The sequence below is a fragment of the Meriones unguiculatus genome, chromosome 10 (assembly GCF_030254825.1).
Source record: "Meriones unguiculatus strain TT.TT164.6M chromosome 10, Bangor_MerUng_6.1, whole genome shotgun sequence".
Lineage (NCBI taxonomy): Eukaryota > Metazoa > Chordata > Mammalia > Rodentia > Muridae > Meriones > Meriones unguiculatus.
Window position 1 is genome coordinate 34,173,764 of NC_083358.1, and position 26,795 is coordinate 34,200,558.

Below are 26,795 nucleotides of genomic sequence, written 5' to 3' on the forward strand. Positions count from 1 at the left end.
AAAATGAAGTGTCTTGAATATCTTAGAGGTAACTATGTTATGTCTCTATAACAAACACAAAACAAAATCTGAAAAACTCAGAACTAAGTACACTGTCAACTGAGAGCAACTTGGTGGCAGAATTTCAGTAACTGCCTTAAGCTAGCTCACAAATCAGTTTTTGTCTTTATCAAAAAAATGGGATTAATAAGAAACTTATTTCATGATGGAGAATACTTATTGTGATATATATATGTACAAAATGCATCAAAACATGTTTCTATTTACCTTGAAAAATTATCCTTTTCTGTGATAATAATAATTTCTATGATAATTATTCTATTATTTCTATGGTAGCTTGCAGAGAGCAACCCGCTGCTCTTCATTGTACCTCTGAATTGCTGTTCTATCAAACTCCCCCTTCTCTGTACACATTAATCAATTAAGAACTGCTTACCTCCTTTATCAAGCCCACTTATTGACCCTATGGCAAGGATGTATTTATATTCTAGTATACCTTACTAACCACAGTGGCAACTGAATAATAAATCAGGAATTCAGAGTTGTCTGAACTCAGTTGCTGTTTTCTGACTGCTCTCTGACTTTGGGACAAGTATTTAAGTGTGTTTTTACCTTTTTGTTTTTAAAAGGAAGATTTGTGCTTATTATTTTAATTATATGTATATGTGTCTGTGTTGTGCGTATGTGCGCGTACTGCAGGCACAGAGGCCAGGGATGCCAGATCTCCTGGGAGTTGGAGTGACATTGATCTGTCCAATGTGGGTGCTGGGAATCAAACTCAGGTCCTTGAAAGAGAAGCATGTACTCTTAACCACTGAACCATCTCTCCAGGCCCATGTCTTACCTTTTGCTGAGGCAGCTTTGAAACTGGGACATCTCAGATGCTGGTGAGCTGGTTAAGAGCCTAGCAGTGCTGGACTGAGGTAGTTAAAAGGAAAAGAGAAGTATGAATGGCTGGGACCTTAGCTTCTGTGCCACTGCTTCAATCTGTCCCTTAAGGCTTTGATACCATATAAACAGAGGCAAACTTTAATATCATTTCAGGTAAGTGTCTCTTCTTGGCAAAAATGTTTTGCTTTGCCAATTGACTCAATGCTTAAAAAAGTCTGTCTTCATATACAGAACCTCACTTAGGCCTCATTTCAATGATAAAGAATCACATCAAGTTTTATTACTTCTTTCTTTCTGGTGATAAAATTGAAGTTAAGTGATTTGATCATTATCATAAAACTATTGGGTGGTAGGTTGAGATATAAACTCATATATTCATATAACTCTATTATGTTAATTGTTTGCTTTATCTCAGAAAATGACTCCATGAGGAGTTAAATCAGTGGTCCTCAACCTTCCTATTATTGTGACACTTTGATACAGTTCCACCTGTTGTGGTGATCCCCCAACTATAAAATTATTTTTGTTGCTACTTTATTACTGTAATTTTGCTACTGTTATGAATTATAATATAAATACCCAATATACAGGATATATGATATGTGACCCCCAAAGGGGGTTGAGAAAGGCTACATTAAAGGAAACTATATGTTTCATTTGTAGTTGGTGAAGCACTCACTTCTTGGATTTCCTTGCAAAACATTGTCTTGTAGAAGTGTGATTCTTCATAAGCTGCACCAAATGCAAAACATCCTTACACTATATAATATGTATGAAGAGCCAATATCCATTTGAAGACAGTCTTTTGTGTTCATATAGAACAATTTAATAGAACAAACAAATGATTATGGATTGACTATGAGGTTATTCCTATTACCTAATTTAATGACTTTTTGTGGCATTTTTAAGGTCACCTTCATATCAAAGAGGCAGGCTAACATCTGGATTTCAAAGAAAATAAATCACTTCTTTTTTATATTTTATTTTTATTTTTTAAATTACAGTTTGTTCATTTTGTATCCTATCTGTAGCTCCCTCCCTCTTCCCTTCCCAATCACACCCTCCTTCCCTCTTCTCTCCCATGTCCCTCCTTCTGTTCACTGATAGGGGAGGTCCTCCTCCCCTTCCATCTGATCCTAGTCTATCAGGTCTCATCAGGAGTGGCTGCGTTCTCTTCCTCTGTGGCTTGGTAAAGCTGCACCCCCCTGAGGAGGAGGTGATCAAAGAGCCAGCCCCTAAGTTCATGTCAGAGACAGTCCCTGTTGCCATCACTAGGGAACCCACTTGGACACTGAGCTGCTATGTGTTACATCTGTGCCATGGGTTCTAGGTTATCGCCATGAATGGTCCTTGGTTGGAGTGTCAGTCTCAGAAAACACCTCTGTGTCCAGATTTTTTGGTTCTGTTGCTTTCCTTGTGGAGCTCCTGTCCTTTCTAGATCTTTCTATCTCTCCCTTCTTTTGTAAGATTCCCTACACTCTGCCCAAAGTTTGGCTATGAGTCTCAGCATCTGCCTCGATACCCTGCAGGGTAGAGCCTTTCAGAGGCCCTCTGCGGTATGCTCCTATCCTGTTCCCTGTTTTCTTCCTCTTCTGATGTCCATCCTCTTTGCCTTTCTGAATGAGGATTGAGTGTCTTACCCAGAAGGAGCGTCTTCCTTCTTGCTTAGCTTCTTTAGGTGTATAGATTTTAGTATGTTTATCCTATATTATATGTCTAATATCCACTAATGAGTGAGTATATACTGTGTGTGTCTTTCTGCTTCTGGGATACCTCACTCAGGATGATCTTTTCTAGTTACCACCATTTGCCTGCAAATTTCATGATTTCCTTGTTTTTAATTGCTGAGCAGTATTCCATTGTGTAAATGTACCACAATTTCTGTATCCATTTCTCAGTTGAGGAGCATCTGGGTTGTTTCCAGCTTCTGGTTATTACAAATAAAGCTGCTACAAACATGGTAGAGCAAATGTCCTTGTTGTAAACTTGAACAGCTTTTGGATTTATGCCCAGGAGTGGAATAGCTGGGTCTTGAGGAAGCGCTATTCCTATTCCTAACTGTCTGAGAAAGCGCCAGGTTGATTTCCAAAGTGATTATACAAGTTTACATTCCCACCAGCAATGGAGGAGGGTTCCCCTTTCTCCACATCCTCTCCATCATGTGTTGTCACTTGAGTTTTTTATCTTAGCCATTCTGATGGGTGTAAGGTGAAATCTCAGGGTTGTTTTGATTTGCATCTCCCTGATGACTAAGGATGTTGAATATTTCTTTTTTTTCTCTGCCATTCGATATTCCTCGATTGAGAATTCTCTGTTTAGCTCTGCACCCCATTTTTTAATTGGATTACTTGATTTGTTGCTGTTTAATTTTTTGAGTTCTTTATATATTCTGGATACTAGCTTTCTGTCAGATATAGAGTTGGTGAAGATCCTTTCCCAATCTGTAGGCTGTGGTTTTGTTCTGACGACAGTGTCCTTCGCTTTACAGAAGCTTTTCAGTTTCATGAGGTCACATTTATTGGTTGTTGCTCTTAGAGCCTGTGCTGTTGGTGTTCTGTTCAGAAAGTTGTCTCCTGTGCCAATAAGTTCCACTTACTCTGTCTGAAGATATTATTATTAGAAATCAGAAACAGAAGTACTAGTGTCTCTTCTTAAGGATTGTCTGCAAGAGAGAGCCTTCTGGACACTTTCAAAAAAAGTCTTAACTCATGTGAAACATATTTTGTTTCATTTTGGGTTTAGAATTGTTATAGCTAATGTAGTAAGGTAGATGGAAATGATATTCTCAAAGACAATGAGGCACTAATAAAAGTTTGTTTTATATCATATTTATTATATTTATAGGAAGAAGGCTAGCAACTCTAGATTAATCACTGTCATGAGCCTACAATGAGTATTTGACTTGTAGGAACTAGAAGAAGATAGATATTGACCTTAATGTACAAAAGAGCCCTGTTATGATTGGAAGGTATGCTTGGTAATGGCTCTTAGCTTCCTGACACAGAGGCATAAAGTTAATAAATAGTAGCTCATCAATGACAGCATCACCGAGATGTTGATGTATTTTTCCTCCATGATTCTATGATTATATTAATCTACATTAGAGAATATTTCTCATCTTTATCCATTCTCTCCATGCATAGTTTAGTGTGATTAACTCTTTGAACTATTCATACTCTTAAAGAATCTTTTTTTGACAGATAACAGAAGGCCTACAAATCAGGCCATAGAATCGTGGCCTAAAGGATATGTGTAAATACTGAATAGCAAGCAGGGAGTTTGTCATGAACTATGGAGAAAGATAAGATGAGTTTCGAGTTGAGATGAGAAGAACCAGAAGACAGCGGTTCACAAGGAGGTCAACACAGTTGCCAACAGACTGAACAGAAGAGAATTTGATTGAGCACTAAATTGGGCTAGTCCCCTCCCTTTAGCTTTAGACTCAGAATAATTGTAGTGTGTGCTGTGGTTTCTCTACTTTCTTTCAAAGAAATTAGGGTGATGCAATTACAGACATGACTTGCAGAAAAGCAGACATGTACATGGACAAATGTGTACTTGAATATATACATACATATCTATGTTATGCAATATGTTCATGAGGTATGGATCCACTTATACAAATGTATTAATTCACTTACATCATTTGTAAGGAGAATCCAGTATTTTATGCTTAATAGAAAATCTTCACTTGTAGAAAAATAGTGTCTGAAAGCAGAGGTCTGTGTAGTAGCTGAAAAGAGTATTTTAGGTAGTACAATGACACTTCTTTTGGGGGGTAATGTTAGAAAGCTTCACAAGATATTATAGGGGATCCAACAAAAGTTAAACTCAAGCTGACAGAATCATTCTAGGATGATTTATGAAACAGAAATTTAGAAAATTCTTACTGTTATTTAAAGAAATTAGCCATATAATATGCTCCAGTGTTCTATGGAAAGGTCTGTTTGTTAAAATATCATAACCCACAGCTCATGTGTTATGTCAGGTCTGCAGCCCTTTAATTAAATGCTTCCTCAGAACCTTTTCTGGTGCTCTTCAGGGCGGCTGTTTTATTTACTCTTCAGCATTTGCAAAGTCTCACTTAGCATCCTTCATAGTGTGCATATTTGATGAGGATGGTGTTGCTATTTTTACATGGGCTTTGTGAATTCCTTTGAGGAATGCAGGGGTCCATGGAGAGGAGAAGAAGGTAACCACCAGCTTCTTGTATTTAATCTATTCATTCCCTCACCTCACAGAGTCCTGTCTAAAGCTGTACCTATAAAAGCTGATTTGCCAACTGTTTTTGCTCTGAAGGGACATCACCTATTTTTAGCAACAAAGAAGTGTTAGGAAGGGGAGGGAGGCATATCTCAGAGGGACAGATCTGAAATGAAGCCCAGAATGCTGGGGAGAGGGGAAAGGAAAGCAAAAGGGTGTTTGTAAAGGCTGTTCAGGAGAGCACAGATATGAGTATTACACTGCAGGGACACCTCTTAAAGTCTGCTAATAGAGAATTTTTGGGAGAATTAATGTTATTAAAGAAACCTTTAAGACAACCAAATACAGGAAGTCAAGACAAGGTGAACTGGCTTGATTAATTCTGTCATCTGTATTTTTAAAAGTTTTAGATTTGGATAATTAGCAACACACTGAAGAGGCAGCTCTGTAGTCTTATGCAGGAAGGACTGTGGGGATGGGATGAGAGAAGGACATTTCAAAGTACAAGGAGAGGCACATGTTGTCCAAATTATACTGAGATGGAGTTGGGTGTTTTCTATCACCCTGTGTAAAGTTTAAAACAATCATTAGAAAGTAAAAAGTTACCTCAATTTTTATAAATTATCAAAGGGAGAAGTTCTCCTTCTTCCTTTCCCTTCTTCCTATCCCCTCTCTTCTCTTCCTGATTTCCCTTCCTTCTTTCCTTTCTTCCTTTCAAGGTTGGGCTGAAGAATTAATAGAACACACCGCCTTCCTCCCAAGGTTTCACTTTTTCTAAAGCCAGCAGAATTTCAGCTTCATAATAAGTGCTCTGGTAGAAATATGATCCCAGGGAGCTCAGCGTGAAAAGTGTTTGATTCTGCTTGATGCCATCACAGAAAGCTTCTGGGAAGATTTTTTTTCTTTCTTGTTTTCCTTTTTTTGAAAATATTTTTTTCTCACACAATATATCCTGATTACAGTTTCCTCTCCCTCTACTCTTCCCAGTCTTCCCTATCCATCCATATTCATCCCCTTTCTATCTCTCACTGGGAAATGAATAGGCTTCTAAGAGGGAAAAACAAAACAAAATAAAACAAAACAAAACCCTAACACACCAGAATAGGACAAAACAAACAGAAAGAAAAGAGCCGAAGAGAGGGCACAAGAGACATACAGAGATGCAGCAACACATTCATTTGCACACCCAGGAACCCATAAAAACACTAACATGGAAGCCGTAATATATACACAAAGCATCTGTAGGGCAAAGAGGGGAAAAATATCAATAAACAAAAAAACATTAAAAATAAGATAAAATTTTTTAAAAAAGGAAGAGGCCTGACACAACATTATGAGAAAAGAACCTCCAAGGATGCTATTAAATTCGTTTTCTGTTGTCTCTCTACTGCAGGGCCCTCAAGAGTATCCCCAGTGAGACTCCCTTGGAGAAAACTAAAATTTCATTTGCAAGTGGTTATCAATTGGAGACAGCTTCTGGGTTAGGGATGGGCCATGTGTCCATTTCTTTCAGCTCTAGGACCCCATCTAGTGCTGACCCCTGCAGTCCCTGTGCATGTGGTCTCGGTCCCTAATGGTTCATGTGTGCATCATTCATGCTGATTTAGAAGGCCTTGTTTTCTTAGTGTCTTCTATTCCTCAATTTTGGCTCTTACACTCTTTCTGCCTGGACTTCAGTGGGATTTCCTGAGTCCTGAGGGGAGGGATGTGATCCAGACATTCCATTTAGGACTGAGTGTTCCAAAGTCTTTCACTCTTTGCTTAATCTGACTACGGGTCTCTGTATATATTCCCAGTTGCTGCAGGAGGAAGCTTCTCTGATGATAGTTGAACAAGGCACTGATCTATGAGTATATCAGAATGTCATTAAGAATAATTTTATTACTATTTTTTCTTTTTTAGAACATTAGTATTTGGTTTTACCCTGGGGCTATGGGCTATCTAGTCTTAGATTCTTGGTCGGGTATGAGTTCCATCTCATGGAATAGAGCTTAATTCAAATCATATATTGATTGGTTACCCCCATAAGCTTTGTGATAACATTGCCCTAGCACATTTTGTAGGCAGGATACCACTGTAGCTCCAATGGTTTGTGGCTGGGTTGGTGTTTATGTTTCTCCTTTGGTAGTGTGCAGAGTAGCTTCCTGTACCAAAGATGCTAGCATGTAGGAACTTTATGTAGGCACCAGTTTGACTTCTCCATGCTCAATGAGTTGTATAGTTATTGTCTTCAGCAATAGGGTCTTGCTGTCATTTTGGAGAGAGCAGCCTATATAGTTGTGGATTGTTTGGTGGTTTCCATGAGACTCCTTTGACCAACAACTCAATTAGATGTAACCAAATCCCAGTATTGGAAGCTTCTTTTGGCACTGAGAGATATCCAATTGGGGCTCTGTTCCCCCATCATTAAGTGATTTCACCTTCATATATGTTATATAAAGCTTCTATATATAAAGCTTCTACTGTATTAGGTTTCCATACTATCCCTCAAATGTCCCTTAATTTTATCTCTCCCCATATTCCTTCCCTCATCCTCCTCTTCTTCTTTCCCCTTCCCACCTGATCTTCTTCTCTCATCCATCCATAACTATCTATTCCATTTTCTTTTCCTAGGGAAATCTATCTGTCCAACCCCCCCCACCTCCAATTCCTTAATTTGTACATAACCTCTTTGTCTATACAGATTGTAGCTTGGTAAGAGGTAATTTTTAAGTTGAATCTTAGAGGACATAAAGGAGTCCACCTGGTGGCTAGAAGGATCAGGCAATAACTACAGTGCGGCTGGTACAACTGGCTGCCCACCCAGAGCCATTGCATTTCTTATATCTGGAAAAGAATTTTCTCAGTTAGCTGTTCTGCTTGACTAAGGAAGAGCACCCTTATTGCTGACCACAAAAGCCTTAAGAAAAGGTTGGGTAGGCTTATTAGTTTTGTTTGATTAGCCTACGAGTAGATTATATAATAGTTTGAGCCAATGAGATATTAAAAGAAAGTCTGAAGGTCTGGCTGCCAAGAAATGATTCTTGGCCTTAAAGGGAAGCACCTTTTCTTCTTTTTGCCTTTAAGTATTGCTGTGCTCAGAAAGTATGCTTATTAGAACTACCACAGGAACCCTGCAACACGGAAGACAGCCTAAAGGCATATCAGAATTTCCAAGGATGACAAAGCAAAGAGATCAAAAGACCATGGATCTTTGTTGAATGTTGTTGAGTTGCATCATAGCCCTGTCTGCCTTTCAAATTGCTCTTCTGTGATGTTATAATTGTCATTGTTGTACCAGACAGCGTTAGCTGGAGTCTTCTTTAATGGCATCCTCACTGATAACAGTGCATGTGCAGAAGTATAGAGCTCAGAAAGGTCATAGGGCACTTAGAAATCACCAGTCATCCACCATGACCGAAGTGTGGGATAATGTGCAGTGGAGTGTGAGGTGATGGCTAGAGATAATATGAGACAGGCAGAGCTCAGATCACAGGGACCTTACATGTTAGGATCAGACATTTGGACTTTATTCTCTAAGCGATAAAGAGTCACTGGGGAAAAACCTATTATTTTTGCATGTGGATGTGTTGATGTGTGTAGGTGCATGAATGTGTGTAGGTGGGCACGCACGTGTTTGTGCATATGGAGGCCAAAGGTTGATGTTGAGTGTGTTTCTTGATCTCTATAGCTCATTACTGAAGCACAGTTTCTCACTTGATTCCAGACCTCACTAGCTCAGACAGTCTTGCTAGCCAGCTTGTTCTACCTCCCACATGGAGATTAGGTTCCATGCCTGGTTGGCTTTTACATGAGTGCTGGGGATCTGAACTCTGGTCCTCATCCCTGGGAAGCAAGTGCCTTACCTTTTGTACCACCTCCCCAGCCTCATTGAAGCATTAAGTCAATCAATATTATAGTTAGATTGAAAATTTAGGCCATGCTTCTGACTACAGGATGGAGGAATGAGGATCTGCCTTGATGTAGGAGATAAGCTATCAAGGTCATTCACTCAGGAGCAAGTGGATTTATAGAGCAGTTGGTCTCTTCCCATTTTGATTCATTCCATTGTATCTTGGAAAGACGGCAGTTAATATAAGATGTTCAGAGAGGAGTGTGCAGTTAAAGAGAAGACTGTAAATGCTATGGGATGTCATAAGAGTGGGCTAGGTATCTTGCTGGATTTCAAACTGTAGACTAGATTGGAGCTGAACACCAAAAAACTTGGAAAACCTGGAGAGTAGAGTGAAGTGTAAAACAACACAAAAGAAAGTTGAGTTGAGATGGATGGATGGATGGTGGGAGGGTAAGCCTAGAATGCTCACTTAGAACCAGGATGGTTGAGAAGAGCAATTCAAGTTTATTCCAGCTCTGTTACTTAACAGTTATGGAATAGGGATTTTTAAAAATTTGGTTTAAGTCTAATTACACACATACTTTATTACTGTCATCAAATGATATTGTGTGCCCGATGTTATATCATGGGAAAGATGCTTCCACATTGTGATATTCTTTCCTCAAACCCATAGTCACTGTCTACCCATCCTGTTGGATCAGCCAAATACCAATGGAGGAACATTGTATAAAAATAGTAAAAAGAAAGACTGAGAAACTGTCACAGGCTAATCGACACTAACGAGACATGACAACTAAATGTAGAATGCAAGACTAGTGTCCAGGAGAGAGAGAGAGAAAAGAAATCATTGAAATAAATACTGAGGAGCTAGGAGTGGAAGGTGGTGTTCAGCTAGTAGCGTTGCACTGATGTGGTTTTGTTGAACTAAACAGGGGAGTGTAAGAATAAGAATAGGGGCCTCTGTGGAAGGAATGTTAATATTTTTGCAGCTTTTCCACGCATTTGAAAAGGGTTCGCAATGAAGTCTTCATTTGCCAGGCACATACACTTCCACGAGTCATTGTAAGTCTTGTCTTACATATAAAGGGGGCATATGTAAAGCTGCTAGTACATGCTCATGTTAGCTACTTTTCTGTTGATAAAACACCATGGCCAAGACAACTTACAGAAGAGTTTATTTGGGTCCATTGTTCCAGGGGGTTAAGAGTCCATGATGGTGGAGTGAAGGCATGGCAGCAGAAGCGGGAAGCCAAGGGCCGCATATTGAGCTTCAAGGGCAAAGCAGAGAGAACAAACTGGACGTATGGTGTGTCCCTAAGCTCTCAAAGCCTGCTTTCAATGCTATACTTCTAGAAGGCCTTACCTTCAGAGCCTCCACACACAGTGCCACCAACCGAGCACCAGTGTTCAAACACTCGAGACAATGGGAGAATATTTCATTCCAACCACCACAATTGTGTCGCGTGTTAGCTCCCTTTAACCTTTCTCTGTAAATGAGTGTCAAACCAAGGGTTCCTAACAATCTCTTGGCCAGTTTTAGCCACTGCCTCAGAGGTTCTGACTTAGTAGGTCTGGAATAACATCCAGAAGAGTGTGTGACAGGTATTCTCTCAGAGGAGGTGATCCATGACCAAGGTCTAAGAACTGCTGTCACAGATGTCCAGGACTGAGGGTTGTATGTATGGGAAAGAAAAAGGCAGTTACAATGCCTGCCCTACTTACCATATGTAGGCTGGAGAGAGAAACAGAGAAGTTGAAGCAAGCACTACACAAGCTGTAAGTTTCAATTTAAATCATTATATATTAATTTGGAATGAGAAGTCTGATTAGGTAGCCATTTAATGATAACAGCAGTGAGGTTAAAAACCAATTTTTATCTATTTTAACCATCTAAAACTATTCAGGTGTTTTTCCTGCTGAAGCACTCAGATGACCATAGACAAAGCACAGTTCAACCCCCTCAATTACAGATGAGCTAACTAAAGCTGAGAAAAGAGATGTGACTGGTTCAAGGTCACAGAGCTAGTAATTGAGAGAATTAGATTAGAGCCTGCTCTTGCAAGCTTCAACCTAAGTGTACTTTCTGTTTCCACGTGGTCATTGGTGGCTGCACTCAAAATCATAGACCTCTCATGTATTCAGGACAAAGGGAAAAGACATCCGGCTTATTGAGGGGACGCAGGTATTTGTTGACCCAAGTCTTGCTTGTAGGTTTTCTCTTGGCTTACTGTGTCATACAATTTTTGACTAACATGAAAAAAGATTCTCTGGACAGGAACATGGCTGTCTGTGGACAGACTTTAAACATGCTTGGTTTTCACATCCTCAGCCATGTCAGCAATGCGTCATCAACTTGAAAAAGCTCACCATGCCTTCAAAATGCTGACTGTCCTATCAGGAACACCTCCCTGCCATGGTTCAGCTTAACTGTGCCCCTGTAAAATATAATGCTTGTAACTATGCTATTTCAAGGCTGTGTGTCACCCAAGGCTACTTCTGGGAAGAATTGAGACCCAGAGAGTATTATTATGTGTTTCTTCTACCGCTCTGACTTTGTGTAAATTGAACTGTATTTAAATCAAGGGAGACTTGGACTAGAAGTGTAGTTCAGTGGTGAAATAATTAATTGCCTAACATGCACGAGGCCCTGGGTTCAGTATCCAACAGTGAATGAAATCAAGACAGCCTTACAGAGGTCCAATAGTAGGCAGTGCCTGTTAGCACACCCCCTCCTCATATCCCACCTCATAAACTATCTTTCATGTTTTGGTCAGTCAGACACTAATGATAATTTGGTAGGTGCTGGAAAAATATTGACTTTCTCAATAATAGCTTTTGTAGCTATATTGAGGATCACAATTATGTCTTAAAGGAGGCAGAGCTGCCTCTGGAGTTCCCCCTTCCTAACTTCATCCTTAGGCGGAGCACCATCACAGTAGGAATATCAGTTGGAAGCGGGCAGTGTAGCTTTACAGGGTAAAAGTGTAGCAAGAGCCTGGAGCCTTGATACTGTCATCTGGAAACTGAACAGTCTCAGACTGCCCAGTGCCAGAGAAGTCCCTCATGGCATCAGTTGGCTGTGGTAGGCCTGCTGTTATTTTCAGTTGAGTGCATTCTTAACTGCTCACTTATATCCATCTTCTCCTCCCCCAAATTTCAACATAATTATGTCCCTTATTTTCTTTGTTGACCAAAGCAGTGTTCATAGGAAGCACAGCAATTGCTTAGTGTTGGTAGTCTGATGGAAGAGGTAGGGAAGAGTTCAGCCTGAGTCTCAAGCATATTTTTTTTTAAAGATGGTGGTGGTTCTCAAAGTGTGGCCCCCAGACCATCAGCACCAAAACTTCAGACTCTCGGACCCTGCTTCAGACCTATTGAATCAGAAATTCTGGTGAGTGGAGTGGTGGTGTGTGTAATCATTTCTGAGATGACAGAAAATCAAAACTGAGCAAAGGAGAGAAGTGAGATGCTAGGTTGAAATGGGAAGTTAAGCTCAAATGTGCATTTTGATTGGTGACCCTTGCTTCCACTCTTACCCATTTGCCTTTTCTCAGAAAGCTACAGGAGCAGGCACTCTGTCATAAAGAGGCACTCTGTCGACCCACAGGTAGCATGGGATCTAGAAGCAGAAATGAACAGGGAATTTTACGATTGTGTTGAAGGAAGACCCCAATATGACAGTTGTACACTGAGTCTAGAGAGAAATTGGTCCAGCCTGGGAGGGGCAGTTGGAGGGCTCCAGGAAAAGATACCTTTTGACTGGTTCCATCATATATAAAGTTCTCCGGGGTTGTTAGGGAAGGTAGGACGAGCAGGTGCTCTTCTATGGAGACACATTCACACCCGGTATGGTTCTTTGCTTTGGCAAGCTCTCGGGTATTTTCCCCTTCCTGTTTGGAGACATTTCATTTCTTTGTCATTTTACAACTTCCTTTCCCCTCAGAGTTCCATTTTGATCTCTACTGAGCTGTTCTCTGTTATCTCCTCAGCATTTCTCTCATAATTTTTCTGTTCTTAATATTTTAGCAGGTTGTACTTTTCTTTAAAGTGTTAAATATTTCAGCAGGTAGCTAAATATTAACACTGAATAAATTTTTGATACCTAAAATTTGTGAAAATACTCTGGAGTAGTAAGCCTATGCAGGTGATACATTTTCTTATCATCTCGTCAAAATTCTAAGCCTGTTTGTAAGATTAAGTAAATAAAATTCTAGAGACATATAATTCCTGTAAGTGGTTACCTTCTGTTTGCTTCTTGTCATTGGGGTATTTATTAATTAACAGTTACAGGTTCCTCTTGAGTACCAAACACTGGCCCAGTCTGAAATAAGAAAGAACAAAGCGTCTCACAATTACCCTAGCAACATCAGGAGGATGGGTAGAAAAAATGTAGGCATATGGCTCAGTGGGTGAATCGCTGGGTGCATGAACTGGAGGCCCAGAGGTAAGATCTCCAGAATCTACATAAAGCTGGGTGTGGTAGCAGATCTGTAATGCTAGGGCTTGTAGGAGAAGGGAAAGACAAAGAGTCCCCTGAAGCCTACAAGCAACACTAAATAGACCCTGTCACAAAAACGGTAGAAGGTAAGGAAGGTCTGACAGCAGATGGCTGTCTCTGATGGCAGCCTGAGCACCTCAGCACCACTACGACTGCCCCACCTATGTCGTCCACACACAGCGAGCTCTCAGGACATGTATTAGACTAATTTGTTTTTCTTCCCACAAAGGGCTCCTAAGTTACTCCTTCAGGGCTGCGGATGGATAGTAGTGGGAGGCCTCAATATCTTATGTTTATAGATGTGAAATAGTCCAGGAAAATGAACATTTGAGGATAGAAGCATGCACATCCATTTGAAAATGGGAACATACAGATAGTTTAAAAAAACCATAATTTGTTTTGCAAAAACAGTTTACCTAGACTCCTTTTTTTGAGGACTGCAAGATCTCATATAACACCCAAGCAAAGCCAGTGCCACAATGAACATGCTACTTGCAGAGCACATTCCTGTCATTTTTGTTTGGGACTGTTTTTTGTTGTCTGTTTGTTTCATTATTTTTGAGACTAAGCCTCCCTATGTAGACCAGGCTGGCTTTGAGTTTACAGAGATCCACCTGCCTCTGTCACCCAGGTGCTGGGATCAAGGCATTTGTCAGCACGCACAGTTTGGGATTAAGTTGATAACTGCCAGAAAAACCCAGAGATCAAGCCGAATATAAAGCAGAAGTGTGCCCTTACCGGAGTGCTCTGCCTCGGTATTTCCCATTAGATTAGAGTCAGTCTCTGCCTGGCAAAGTCTCTTGAAACTTACTGGGTTCACTAGGTCTACCAAATGAAAAGGAATGTTCAAGCAAATAATGTATTCTTAATATGAAGAACTATAAAGATGGTCATCAGATTGTTAAAAATTTAAGAATTTATATATAAAGGTAAAATTTTAATATGAAGAGAAGCCACCCAAATATAACAAAAATTTATGTATTCATTCACAATTTTAGTAGATATTAAAATGATGTGATATTGCTCTTTGAAATATTGAAGGGCTCACTCAAATTGTTCTCTTCCTTTCCTCCTAAAAGTGACCATGCTCCTGAAATTGGGGGGTGTGTGTGTGATTATGCAGATGGTTTTGGGAAATGTTCCAGTTTTGTTTGAAAGAGAATGTGTGTTCTCTAATTGTTGGATGCAGCATTCTGTATAATTGTTGTCACTGCATCAAAGTCTGTTGTGTTATTAAATCATTTATAGCCCCGTTTATTTTTGGTCTTTTGATCTACCCATTGTGGAAGAATAATGTTAGGAACCTTTTTATGGCTGCGTGTCTTTCCCTTTAGTAACAAGATATTGTTTTCTTTATGTTGCTAATGTTGGTAGTTTTATGTAAGTTCAGAATTAACATGCCTTATGATGAATTAATGAATTATTTATTTATTTGTGTTAAGATGGGGTTTCACTATAGCTGGCCTAGAACTCACTGTGTAGATCAGGCTGGCTTCAAACTTACATCAGTCTCTCTGTCTCAACCTTCTGAGTGTTTCCATCACATCTGATTTAACTTTCTCTTTTTAAAGTATTTTATTGTGTTATTTTATGTGTATAGTGTTTTGCTTGTATATGTCTGTGCACCATGTGTGTACCTTGTGACTTTTAATGCCAGAAAGGGGAGTCAGATCCCTTGGAGTGGGAGTTTCAGATAGTTGTGAGCTGCCGTGTGGGTGTTGGGAATTGAATCTGGGTCCGCTACAAGAATAGCAGGTACTCTTAACCACTGAGCTAGCTCTTCAACCCCAACCACTCTTTTACCATTATATACTCCCAGTGATACTGTCTGTCTCTTTAATTTTTTGCTTGATATTAATGTGAGCTTCCTTTGGCTAACATTTCTCTGATATATATTTTCCTAACATTTCTTCCTTCTTTCTTTCTTTCCTTCCTTCCTTCCTTCCTTCCTTCCTTCCTTCCTTCCTTCCTCTCTCTCTCTCTCTCTCCCTTCCTTCCTTCCTTCCTTCCTTCCTTCCTTCCTTCCTTTCTTTCTTTCTTTCTTTCTTTCTTTCTTTCTTTCTTTCTTTCTTTCTTTCTTTCTTTCTTTCTTTCTCTCTTTCTTTCTGTCACAGGATGTTGTTATGTTGTCTCAGCTGGCACTAAATGTGAGATCCTCCTGTTTCAGCCTCCTAAGATTAGAGGTATGCCCCACCACACCCAGCATCCCAAGATTTTATTCTTAAACTTCCTGTCATTAACTTTTCATGGAATTGGGATAGCTCAATGTCTAGAGCACTTGCCTAGCGTGCACAGGACCCTAGGTTTCAAACCTCAGCACTCAAAACCAGCACATCTGAATTGAGAATCAGCATATAGGTAGCTGGGTCTCATTCTGAGATGCAACTCAAATCTCTCACATAATCAGTATTAAAGTTCTTCCTTTTTCCCTTACCCACAAAATGAGACTGTTCCTGTTAGTGTTGATGCTTTATTAGTTTCACTCCTCCTCACTGTCTCTTACGGTTCCTTCTTTCCTCTGGGTTACATCCCTAGGTATTTCTCTCAGCTGAAGATTTGAACAGCTTGCTGTCTTACAGAAGAATTTTCATGCTCCAGGATTGTAGTCAGGTAACAGTTACCTCAGTGCTTTGCTAAGTGGGGTTTTCTTAGCTAACAGCAGTAGCTGCCATGGGCTAAGCAGCCTGCTAAGGGTTGGGTGTTCTGGGCAGTTCTCAGTCCCCGCCCCTCTCCTTCTGCCTTGAGTGATGGTATTCTAGCTCTTTAGAATGTGTTTCCAGGCTTGACTCCACTCTCTCCTACTCATGTTACCTGGGGAATTCCCACTTTCTTTTAAGTTTAGCTATGCATTAGGGCACCGTGTAGGTAGAATTGGAATCATAAATGTCTTCTCTAAACACACTATGTTTATTCCTAGTATGATTTCTAGTTGTATTTTGCCCTTGGCCACACTTCAATTTTGAAGGATTGGATGCTCCTGTTTTGCAGCTTTATTTTCTCTGTTTCGCAAGTGAAACACCTTTTGAGTATGTATTGACCCCACACACTTTTGCTCATGGCCGGTAGTTTTCTTCCATTCCCTTCGCTTTTTCATGCTTTCTAATTTCCTATCCTGTATTTAGTGTTTTTCATTTTCTCGCTGTGGCCAGTGATATCACGAACATGCAATTTAATGACTGAGCATGCTCCCCGCCCCCAATCCACGATCATTCTTTCTGAAGTAGCTGTGTTCTAACAGTGTGCTGGGAAATGCAATTTCCTTTTATGGCATTTAAGAATTCCGTTATCAAATGTATTTTGGTGCTCTCTTAGTCAGTTTTCTTCCACTTATCACAAATGCTGGAGAAAATTAACTTATGGAAAGGCTTATTTTGACTCACAAATTTGGAAGCTTTATCTTATGTCCAATTAGCTCCATAGTTTTGGGCCTGTGAGGAGGCCACATATCACTGCAAGAGCACACAATAGAGCAAACCCAGTAAACTCCCAGATCAGGAGCAGAGAGAATCAGAGGGGCTTGGCCCACAGTTCCCTTAAGGGCACATAACCCCCCACTGAGCACTACTTCTTACAGGGCCCAGCCTTCCCAATAGCCCATTCCAAGGATCAAGCCTTTGACACATGGGCCTTTGGGAGACAGTCCAGATCTTTTTGCAGCAGGGACCATCATCCTAGAAGCTGCTATCTTTGTTATTTCTAATTAAACAAATCTATGCCCTATAAAAAAATTCAGTGTAGACTCTTAAGGACCTTGATGGGAATAAAATCTCAAAAGCAAAATGTAAAGAATGTGGGGAAATGATCATTTTCCTGAAATGAAGCCTTCTGTCTTCTAATTCTTTTCACTTTTAAACACACACACACAATACACACAGAGAAAGAGACACACACACAGACAAATGGATGCACACACAGACACACACACATGTGAACAGGAGACGTATACATACAAACACTCACACAAGAGATGTACACAGAAAGAACACACAGAGGCACACCCATAGACAACACACACACATATAAACACACACAAAAACTCACATACAGAGATACACACAGGCAACACACATGCACACACATACACTCAACATAGAGAACAACCAATTATCACAGAAATACCTTAAATACCGTATTCTTTGGCATTTCATTATGGTGAAAGTATTTCTTCAAATATTGAAGAATATCTGAGCCAGCTTTCACCACAGCATTGATTTGAAGCCCATTTCAAAGAGTAAAGCAATGAAAGCTGTAATCCAGCTTATGAAAGACAAGGTAAACTCACAGGAGCTCTGTCATATTTGCACACCCAGGCCTAATGGGAAATTAGGTAATTCTAGCTGCACCAGTCATCCCCAAAAGTTTATCATATGAAGGGATGAAGATGTTTAAAGGAAAACCTTGAGATTCAGGCAGACTACACTCCTAGCTGCATAAATGCCTAACTCAGCTACCAGTCCTTAGAAATTAAGAAACTCATTGGAAATCCAAGCTTCAGCCAGAAGTTACATCTAGACTCAGGTGCTGAAGTCAGTGTCTCCTGCTGATCAAGCCGTGGAATAGGTCTGGTTGTTAGCTAAATTCCCAGTGAACCCTTCTTTTTTCTCTCAGTGGCATGGAACTTAAAATTTGGCTTCTTTCTGCCATTTCTATTTTCTTTTCTTTCTTTCTGTTTTCTTTTCTTTTTTTTGGGGGGGAAGATAGAAGTAAATATACCTATTTGGGTCTATAGAAGACTATTTAGTTAACAGAGTGTAAAGTTAACAGAGAACAGACCACCAGGTTCCTTGGCATCACCTAGTATGGATTGCTTATAGTCTAGAGTTCCTTACCGCGACAGGTAAGAGCTGTAGAACAGGTCAGGGAGAAAGACTTTGTTTTCCAATGCAGGAATTAATATTAACAAAAGGGTAGAATAGATATTCAAATCAGAACATTTGTCCATTGAAGCAATGTGTGTTTAACAGTGGCTTGGTCTCAATCTTTGGAGCAAAATGCTTTCAACAGTTAACTGTGCATCTTTTCAGAAGTTTGTAAGGAGTGTACAAGTGCATTCAAGGTTATCTTGAATGTTTCAGGTAAAGAGGTCATACAACTTGCACCAAGAATGTTTTTCATTTCAGGTCACCTGGAACTTGTGTCATTCTTTTCAAATTATTGGCAGAACATTACCCAAAGTATCTTAATATACTCAACTGGTCTCCTATGGGTAGAAATTTAGGTTGTCTACAAATTCCATTATTTTACCTTTTATAAAGCCTTATGTAAAAAAGAATACTCTTTATATAGAATTTTATACACTCATGAGCCATGTAAGAATAAATTCTTAGTAGAAGTTTTGGACTTTCAGCTTAAACACATTTAAAATTTTGATAGATATTGCTGCATTTCTACTCATGCTAACTTTCTCAGAGGAGAATTTCTTAATCAAGGGGGTAATGTATTTCATCTTAAAGAAATGATATACCAATTTATATTCCTGGCAATAGTGCTGACTAGATAATTGGGAAATTCTTCCCCCAAACATATCTCAAATATTTAAAAAATATACAACAATAATTTCATATGTAAAGTTAAACTGATGGAAAATGAGGCAGTTTTCTAGGATCAAAACAGAGAGGCAGTAACAAGACAAGGAGAAGCAGACATTGAGCTCACAGGTCCCAGCGGGCATTTGTGGTTGTATGCAGTCAAGATCTAAGTGTTTAATATGTGCATGAAGATAAGGTCTTAGGCTCTGCAAGGTGAAGAGTAGAAACAAGGCCTACCCACAAAACACGAACTTTCAAGCATGACATTTGTCATCAAGAGATGAGTTAAAAAATAAAAATAAAACAAATGATCAAGACAGTAAGTTTTGGCTTTCATATTGTTGGCCTAAACATCAGTTATGGAAAAGTATCTCCTGAAAACTTACGACCTCAAACCTGCCTTAAAGTGGGCTAGGAGAGAGCTGGTTGAGGTGGTACATGCCTGTAATCTCAGCACTCGAGGAGGCAGAGGCAGTTAGATCTCTGTGAGTTCGAGGCCCGCCTGGTCTACAAAGTGAGTCCAAGACAGCTAAGGCTACACAGAGAAGCCCTGTCTAGAAACAAACAAACAAACAAACAAACAAACAAACAAACAAAAAGCAGGCTAGGAGTTCTAATAGACACTACCTTGGGTAATTGGGTACTTAATGTGGGCCAATATAAATCCTTTCCAAAGAGTCATATCTGCAATGCAGGCTACAGATTACAATGGCTGTGAGATTTGCTTGGATATAAATTCAAAATCCAAACTTAAATCATGAAGACATAGGTTCAGAAGAGCTGAAAGAAATGCCCAAGGTGCTGCACAAGGTACAAGGATGGGAAGCAGGAATGACGAGGAGTGTAATGGGCAGAGGGATCTGCATTGTAGATGGAGAACTGGGGTGAAAGAGGGGGGATATATGTGATGAGATCATCTGTAAGCCTTTTCAGAGTAAAGACGTGAATCTCTAGATTCAAGAACGATTGACTTTAGTATACATGACATGTTGATGAGACAGAACTATGTTTTCCAAAACAACAGCAACAAATCAGCAAGAAGAGTGGCATTGTTCTACATCAGAGAAAAGTCTCTGTAACATTTGACTTAATAGGATACAGCTGGATTCTCATATCTGCTTCTTTCAATCACATGCCATGTAGCCTCTGGAAAAAACTAGCTTACAAGAGAACGAGAATGAAAAGGAACATCATGTATTGCTATAAATATAGCTTGACCTTGTGGAATTCCTGAAAAATTTCCAGGTTTCCTCAAGGATCTCTAGATGATGCTTGAGAACTGCAATGTGTAGTGTTTCCTCTTACAAGTCACTGTTAGTCAACTGGGTGTTACAAGCAAATGCTGTGTGTACACCCCCTCCATGTGTGCTCTGTGTGCATTATGATTTTTCCAGGGAATTATAAGACCATGAAATACTTGAATTTCAAACAAGGTAAAAAAACCCTTAATTTCATCTCTCTTCCATGATCCATAGAATACTTTAGGATCCTATAGCGTCAACACCCAGTCCATTTGATAGCATGTGTACAAGTCTTGAGTCATATCACATATTTTTGGTTAGTAAGAAATTAGAAAAACCATGTTACTGTAACACAATTGAGTGACACACAACAAAGATTAATACAGCTCTATCACAATACTTTGCAAAACTGCCCCCAAAGTGGGAGACAAAACTCATCTACCAGTATACCAGCACATTAGGCTTTATTTCCTGGTCTGCATTTGGATCATATAACCCCCAGAAGCACAAGGAAACTGATGGAGCACTGACTTGGGAGATGAACGGGATATTTTTAGTTATCTGGGAAAAGTGTCATCTATATTGCATGAGTAAAAGCTACGTAAATTTTCTTTAATCTGCATTTGTTTCCATTTCCAATTTTATATCATTAGGGAGATGGCCCTCATCTGAAACTGTTAAGGAATTAAATTCTTGTCCTCTATTGATCTCATCCACATTGAAGAAATATGACCCATATGTTTTTTTCTATCTTATCTTATTCCAAAAAATCTAAGATGCAAGACATTATTTTAGCTATGCCAAGGAAAAAAGCAATTGTAATAACCCATTAGATATCAGACATTGCAATTTTTATTTAAAAGGTTGCCATTTTTTGTGCTCTTTTCTTTTGTTTGTCTGTCTTGTCCAACTACAACATGATAGTGTTTTTTGATCTTATTATATTTTGTTTTGCTATACTTAAAAATGAATTAATGTAGGGGCTCACAGACATGGAAGCAATAATCAGGGAGCCTGTCTGGGTCCAACCTAGATTCTCTGCATTTATGTTATGGTTGTGTAGCTTGTTGCTCTTGTGGGAGTCCTAACAGTGGGAGTAGTGGCTGTCTCTGACCCTTGCCTGCTTTGAGGACCTTTCCCCTCTTGTTGGGTTACCCCATCCATCCTTGATATGAGGGTATGTGTCTAGTCTTATTGTAACTTACTATGTCATGTTTGGTTGATATCCCTGGAAGGCCTGCTCTTTTATGAAGGGAAACGAAGGAGGAGTGGATTTGCTGGGGAGGGGAGGTAGAGGGGCACTAGGAGGAGTGGAGGGAGGAGAAACTGTGGTTGGGATGTAATATATGAGAGAAGAAATTGAAAATGAATGAATGAGTGAATGAAAACTTAGCTACTAGGGTAAATGTTAACAACTGAGCTGGCACCTTCTGCTTGGAGAGGGGAAATCAGTTTCCTCCAGTAGAATGTCACTGGGTATATTAACCACTCAGGACAGGCCTCATGTTCAGGAGTAATTGATCAACAGATGATAGACTGCCACACACACGTGAGCGTGTGTGTGTGTGTGTGTGTGTGTGTGTGTGTGTGTGAGTGAGTGTACACTTTTATTTGGTTGAAGTTTAGTTTCTTTTGGGGTTATTTTGTTTTCTTGGTTTTGGGGGATTTGTTGTATTGGGTTTTTGGTTTTTTTTGTTTGTTTTGAGAAAGAACTTAGAGTTGGGTGGGTAGGGAGGGGAATCTGGAAGGACTTGGGGGAGGGAGAGAGTATGATCAAAATATATTTACATTTATAATTTTTAAAATAATATATGTATATATGATTAACATGCTTTCTAAATATTAATGTGAAGCCATAGGCTTAATCCCAATTCCTTTCTACTGAAATATAGACAATAAAATATTCACTGGCCAATAGTAAGCATGGCATACCTTGTGACATGCAAAATAGCATTGTAAAAAGGAGATGAGATTAAAGAATGACCTATTCTAGGACATTCTCACTTGTTACACAGATGTGCTATTGGGCTCCTTAACACAAGGCATTCTTCTAGGCTCTGGGCTACAGGGATAAATCCAAATCTATACCCTCCATAGCCCAGTGGAGGAAAAGCCTGGGAGCAAAAATCATTGTATTGTGATAAATTACAGGCACAAAGAATATTCATGGTACCACATGGTTGGTGAATTATGTTTAGGTAATTAGAAAGGCTTCATTTTTTTTTTGAGGTAGGGTCTCACTATGCAGCCCTAGTTGACCTGAAACTTACTATGTAGACACATTAATTTCAAACTGACAGAGATTCTCTTATCTCTGCCTCACTAGTGCTTGGACTAAACATGTGCACCATCATACCTATCAGAAAGCTTCTCTTTGGAGTTGGTCCTGAATAAGAGGGAGTTTTCTAGGCAGGTGAGGAGGATACAAATAAGTTAAAAGGGGGAGGAAGAAACTATGTTTGGTGGGTATGGTGTGAAAGACAAAGATGCACAACAGCTGGGAGTGATATTAGACAGCATGCACAGACCAGTCTGACAGTCTGCATCCTAATTCAGGAAAGTTTAACTTCAACATGAACGTCTCTGATTTTGCCAAGAATTTATAAGGGTCTCTTGAGGTGTTTCTGAGATGTGGTCAGGGTTCCATTTGACCCCAGCTTTAGTGGGATTACTCAGCTTCCCTGCACATGCTGAAGCTGGACATTAGCATAAGATTTCACCTAACTCAGTACTTGCCTGCTGAGCACACATTAATGCAGGCCTGACATAGTCATTCCATTGCTTACTGTAGTCATCCCAAAGCTTACCTCCTAGTGCTGAAAGGATTCCTTTAAAAAAGGTTGGGAGTCCAGACCTACAGTTGGTAGGTAGCAAGTAGGAAAGTAACATCATCAATGATGGTGTCACTTTTATCTGTTTGACAAGATTAGACAGCAGAGAGGGTGGGCAGGAAATGAAATGTATAAAGCCAAGATTACTTGAGGAGCATTGAGAGTGGAGATGAAGATAGCAGTATCTTTAGGCAAGCCCCAAGCTTCTGGTTTGGATGAGTTTGTTGACCACAAGGATTCTAGGGGGAAGAGTATGGTCACAAGGAAGAACTGGGTGAGGGGATATGAGCAAGGAAGAACAAGAAAGAGTGTTATCTCAAGGGAATAATGTGAAAGCAGACAATTTAGGGAGGCCTGGTAATATAGATCAAGATGTCTTAACTTTATCTGGCAAATGTAAGAGGCTTGGGAGACTTTGGTAGGATCAGTTTCAGTGGAAGCCAGATTGTAGTGGGCTGAGAAGCGAGTATGTAGCAAAGAAATGGGGACGGTGAGAATAGACACTGCTTCTAGAAGAATGGTTGTGAAGGCAGAAGGGAGGAAATGATTGTTGGAGAAAATGCTTGAGTGGAAGGCATGGGTTTATCAATATGTGCAAGAGAAGAATTCAGAAGGACAGAAAACTGGAGACAACAGTGTGTGTGTGTGTGTGTGTGAGTGTGTGTGTGTGTGTGTTGCTTGCATGTGATTTCTAAGGAGGTCCCTGAAGAGGCGGCTGTTTCCACTGAGAACTTGAAATATTTGAGGACTTGGTGGGAATGTACTTAGCACTCAGTTGTATGCACACTTACATATTCACATATTTGAGGTGTTTTGGAGAAAAGTTTTATGGAGAGAGTTTTGAAAATTAATTCCAGTCTTCTCCAGATATTAGGAGGACTGGTAGTGTTAAGTAATTGTGGGTCTAATGCACTTCCTTGTCACTATTACATTTCTCTCTAAGTCATTTGAATTTCTGAATATCAAAGCTACTTTTGTTTGAATCTGATTGATACTTTAATCTGCTCTGGAGAGCTTAGAATATATACACATTCTCACCCTTGAAAATGCCTCAAGAAACTTTTACACTTTTATATCTTTGTTCTTGTTGGCTCCTAAGACTTTCTTGAAGGTCTAAGTTATAGGTCTCTCACAAGTATTAAAAGGCTCATTATAACATTCAACAGCGACTTTACACTTGCCGACTTATATCCACTTTTTAGGTAAAATATCGTCTTTGATTTCACAACCAGATGTTATTAGAGATGCTAGGAACCCTCTAAAGTAAACCAGATGTGCTATTAGCCTCAAAGGTTGACTTTAAAAAAGAGAAATGACATTGCACCATTTAAATAGCTGCTGCTGAATCTGCTTTACAAACATCAAGGGTTTGTAACAACCCATTAGCTCTTGCTTGTGCTGTTTCCATTATAATTCTGCCTATAGGGCTGGGCAGTGAGGCAGAGGAAAGAGAAGTAGTTCTGCAGGGGTGCAGAAATGACATTTCTTTCTTATACTTGCAATAATTGCCAGTGTTGGGTGGGAGAAGCATATTAAGTACCACTACATGTCAGGCTCTCACCTCAGAAGTCTGAGCAATAAGCATTTACAAGTGGTTCATCAGGGACTGAAATGCCTACTTAGCAACTAAGAGATAGCATTCCAATACAATGCAATGTTCCTGACAGTTGCGCTTGTCAGTATGAAATGGCCTTTGAGGGTGTAATCACATGGCCACAGTATTTATTGCTGATGTTGAGTTGGGCTGAGTCTTCTACACATGGACAAAATTTGTTTTGACATTGATCGTAGGCCACAAGCATAAATCTCTGGCATTTCTCACCTTACCACCTTAATTTACTAAAGAAAGGTGTTTCTGATCTGTTTATTGTCCCAGTTGTACATTGTGGGAACTCCCCGAGACATGTGTTATTATTGCTTCCTGTCTGCACTCACTGATTGCATGAGCCAATAGTTTTATCATCATCTCTAGCTTGACCACCTGCCTTGTCTACTTTGGTTTGTACATTCCCTCATACATAAAGAATAGCCATTTTTCCTAAACAGTACCAAAATGCTAGATTGTCAAAAAGAAGTCAACAGGAGTATGCTGTGCTATGTACTGTGAAAGGAGCTAATCAAAGCATCGTTTTAATTGCTATAGTAATGATTTAGATGTGCAAAAAAATGCTCAAGATAAATTTGCATGACTAATTAATTAAGCAAAACTTACAATTGACAAACATAATTAGCACATCCAAAACTGCAACCACATCCTGGCCCTCTTCAGTTGGAGCCAAGAAAGAATGTAAAGTGCTCACAGCTACCCGCTTTCTACTCTCTGTAGCTTTTGGTGCCAAGTCTCATTTTTAGGTTTTCTATACCTGGAACATAGCTAATTGCAAAACATTCCTCAGGATCATATTTTTTAAAAGAGAATTCTTATGTATCTTGGCATATTTGTCCAACTCTTTATCAGCTGAATTTAATCCACTGAATAGAAACTGCAAACAGGACAAAGCTCGCTTACCTTTTTTCAGTCACTCATGCTATAAACAGATTGTTTTTAGGTTAATATTTTGTATGTGGAGGTGGTTTGACACGGACAACTATAGAATGGCAGGTCTGATGACTGTAGACTGGTGACTGTAGGTCACTCAGTGAGTAGAATGGCATATACGTGGATGTCTGTGGCCATTCCTTTAGATGCCAAAGTAATTCAGAATCCACCAGACTTCTCATTGAGTCAAAGCCATGCTGGGTCTGAGGAAGTTAGGATGCTTTTCCTCCAACTGTCCTTATTCATTTCTCTTATGTCATACTTTGTTGCAAATAGAAATCCCCTATTTGGAATAACATTGGGGGAAAAGTCACTTTCTCTGTAGCCCAGATATCCTTTCTCCTTCCAGAATGGAAGACTCCAGGTAGACCAAAGCCTAGTTTCTGGCCAAGATACCATAATGGGCATGATAAACATTTTCTCTTGTTGGCGCTTGAATGTCCACCCACTAATACAGCATACTCCATACATTCAATGCATCAGTGCTGATCAAGTTTGTGCTGAGTGGGCAGACTGTCTTCCTAGCACGGATGCTAGAATGGACACTTATATGCTTCCATGTGTAGGTGAACATGCAGATCCTTCATGTGTAGAATTTCATTTCTTCTCAGTTTTCTTTTAACAAAAGGTATTCTATGTAGGTAGTAATTTCTGTCCATGGTATCTACACATGAAAAGCATTATATAATTCTACTTATGAAAACTTAAAAATATTCCAAGAGCACTAGGGACAGACAACACTGTGTAGCATGAAGGTATAGGCCAGCAAACAGAATTTCCAAATGACTTATAATGTGTGCTTCAGATTTCGTTAAAGTCAAAGAAACAGAGTTTTACTGATAATTCTTCGAGCCTTCCCTTTCTCATTCTCACTTTCTTCCTTGATTCCTTCCCAGAAGTACCACTGTTTTGGTTTTGCCTATAGTTCTGTGGGTATTCACTATATCTTTTATGTTTTTGTGAGATACGGAATATAACCAAAGTTTCTGTCGTATTGTTTAATTCTATAGAACAATGCCACACTATGTGCATGTTCTATACCTGTTTTTGAACTTGCTCATTTTACTACATATTTATCTCCTTTTAAAAATGCTGTGTATTATTTCCTTGTATGAATCTATTTTCACCTGTCTTCTGCCTACAGATATTTGTAATACTTTTTTTCCTGGTAGAAACTTCTTAAAAGAACATCCTTAAGTCAGGCTGTGGTGCACTTCTTTAATCCCAGT

General features: G+C 39.6%; 1 long non-coding RNA gene across 7 annotated transcripts in view; it reads left to right on the top strand.

Moving 5' to 3' along the window:
• The window catches only part of LOC110565547 (uncharacterized), a 210,852-nt gene that overhangs the window by 19,619 nt on the left and 164,438 nt on the right, over positions 1 to 26,795 (top strand). For all 7 annotated transcript variants that reach the window (XR_009594590.1, XR_009594593.1, XR_009594587.1 and 4 more), the window contains one exon: positions 15,963 to 16,037. This is a non-coding gene — a long non-coding RNA (uncharacterized LOC110565547). The remainder of the gene's footprint in view (positions 1 to 15,962; positions 16,038 to 26,795) is intronic.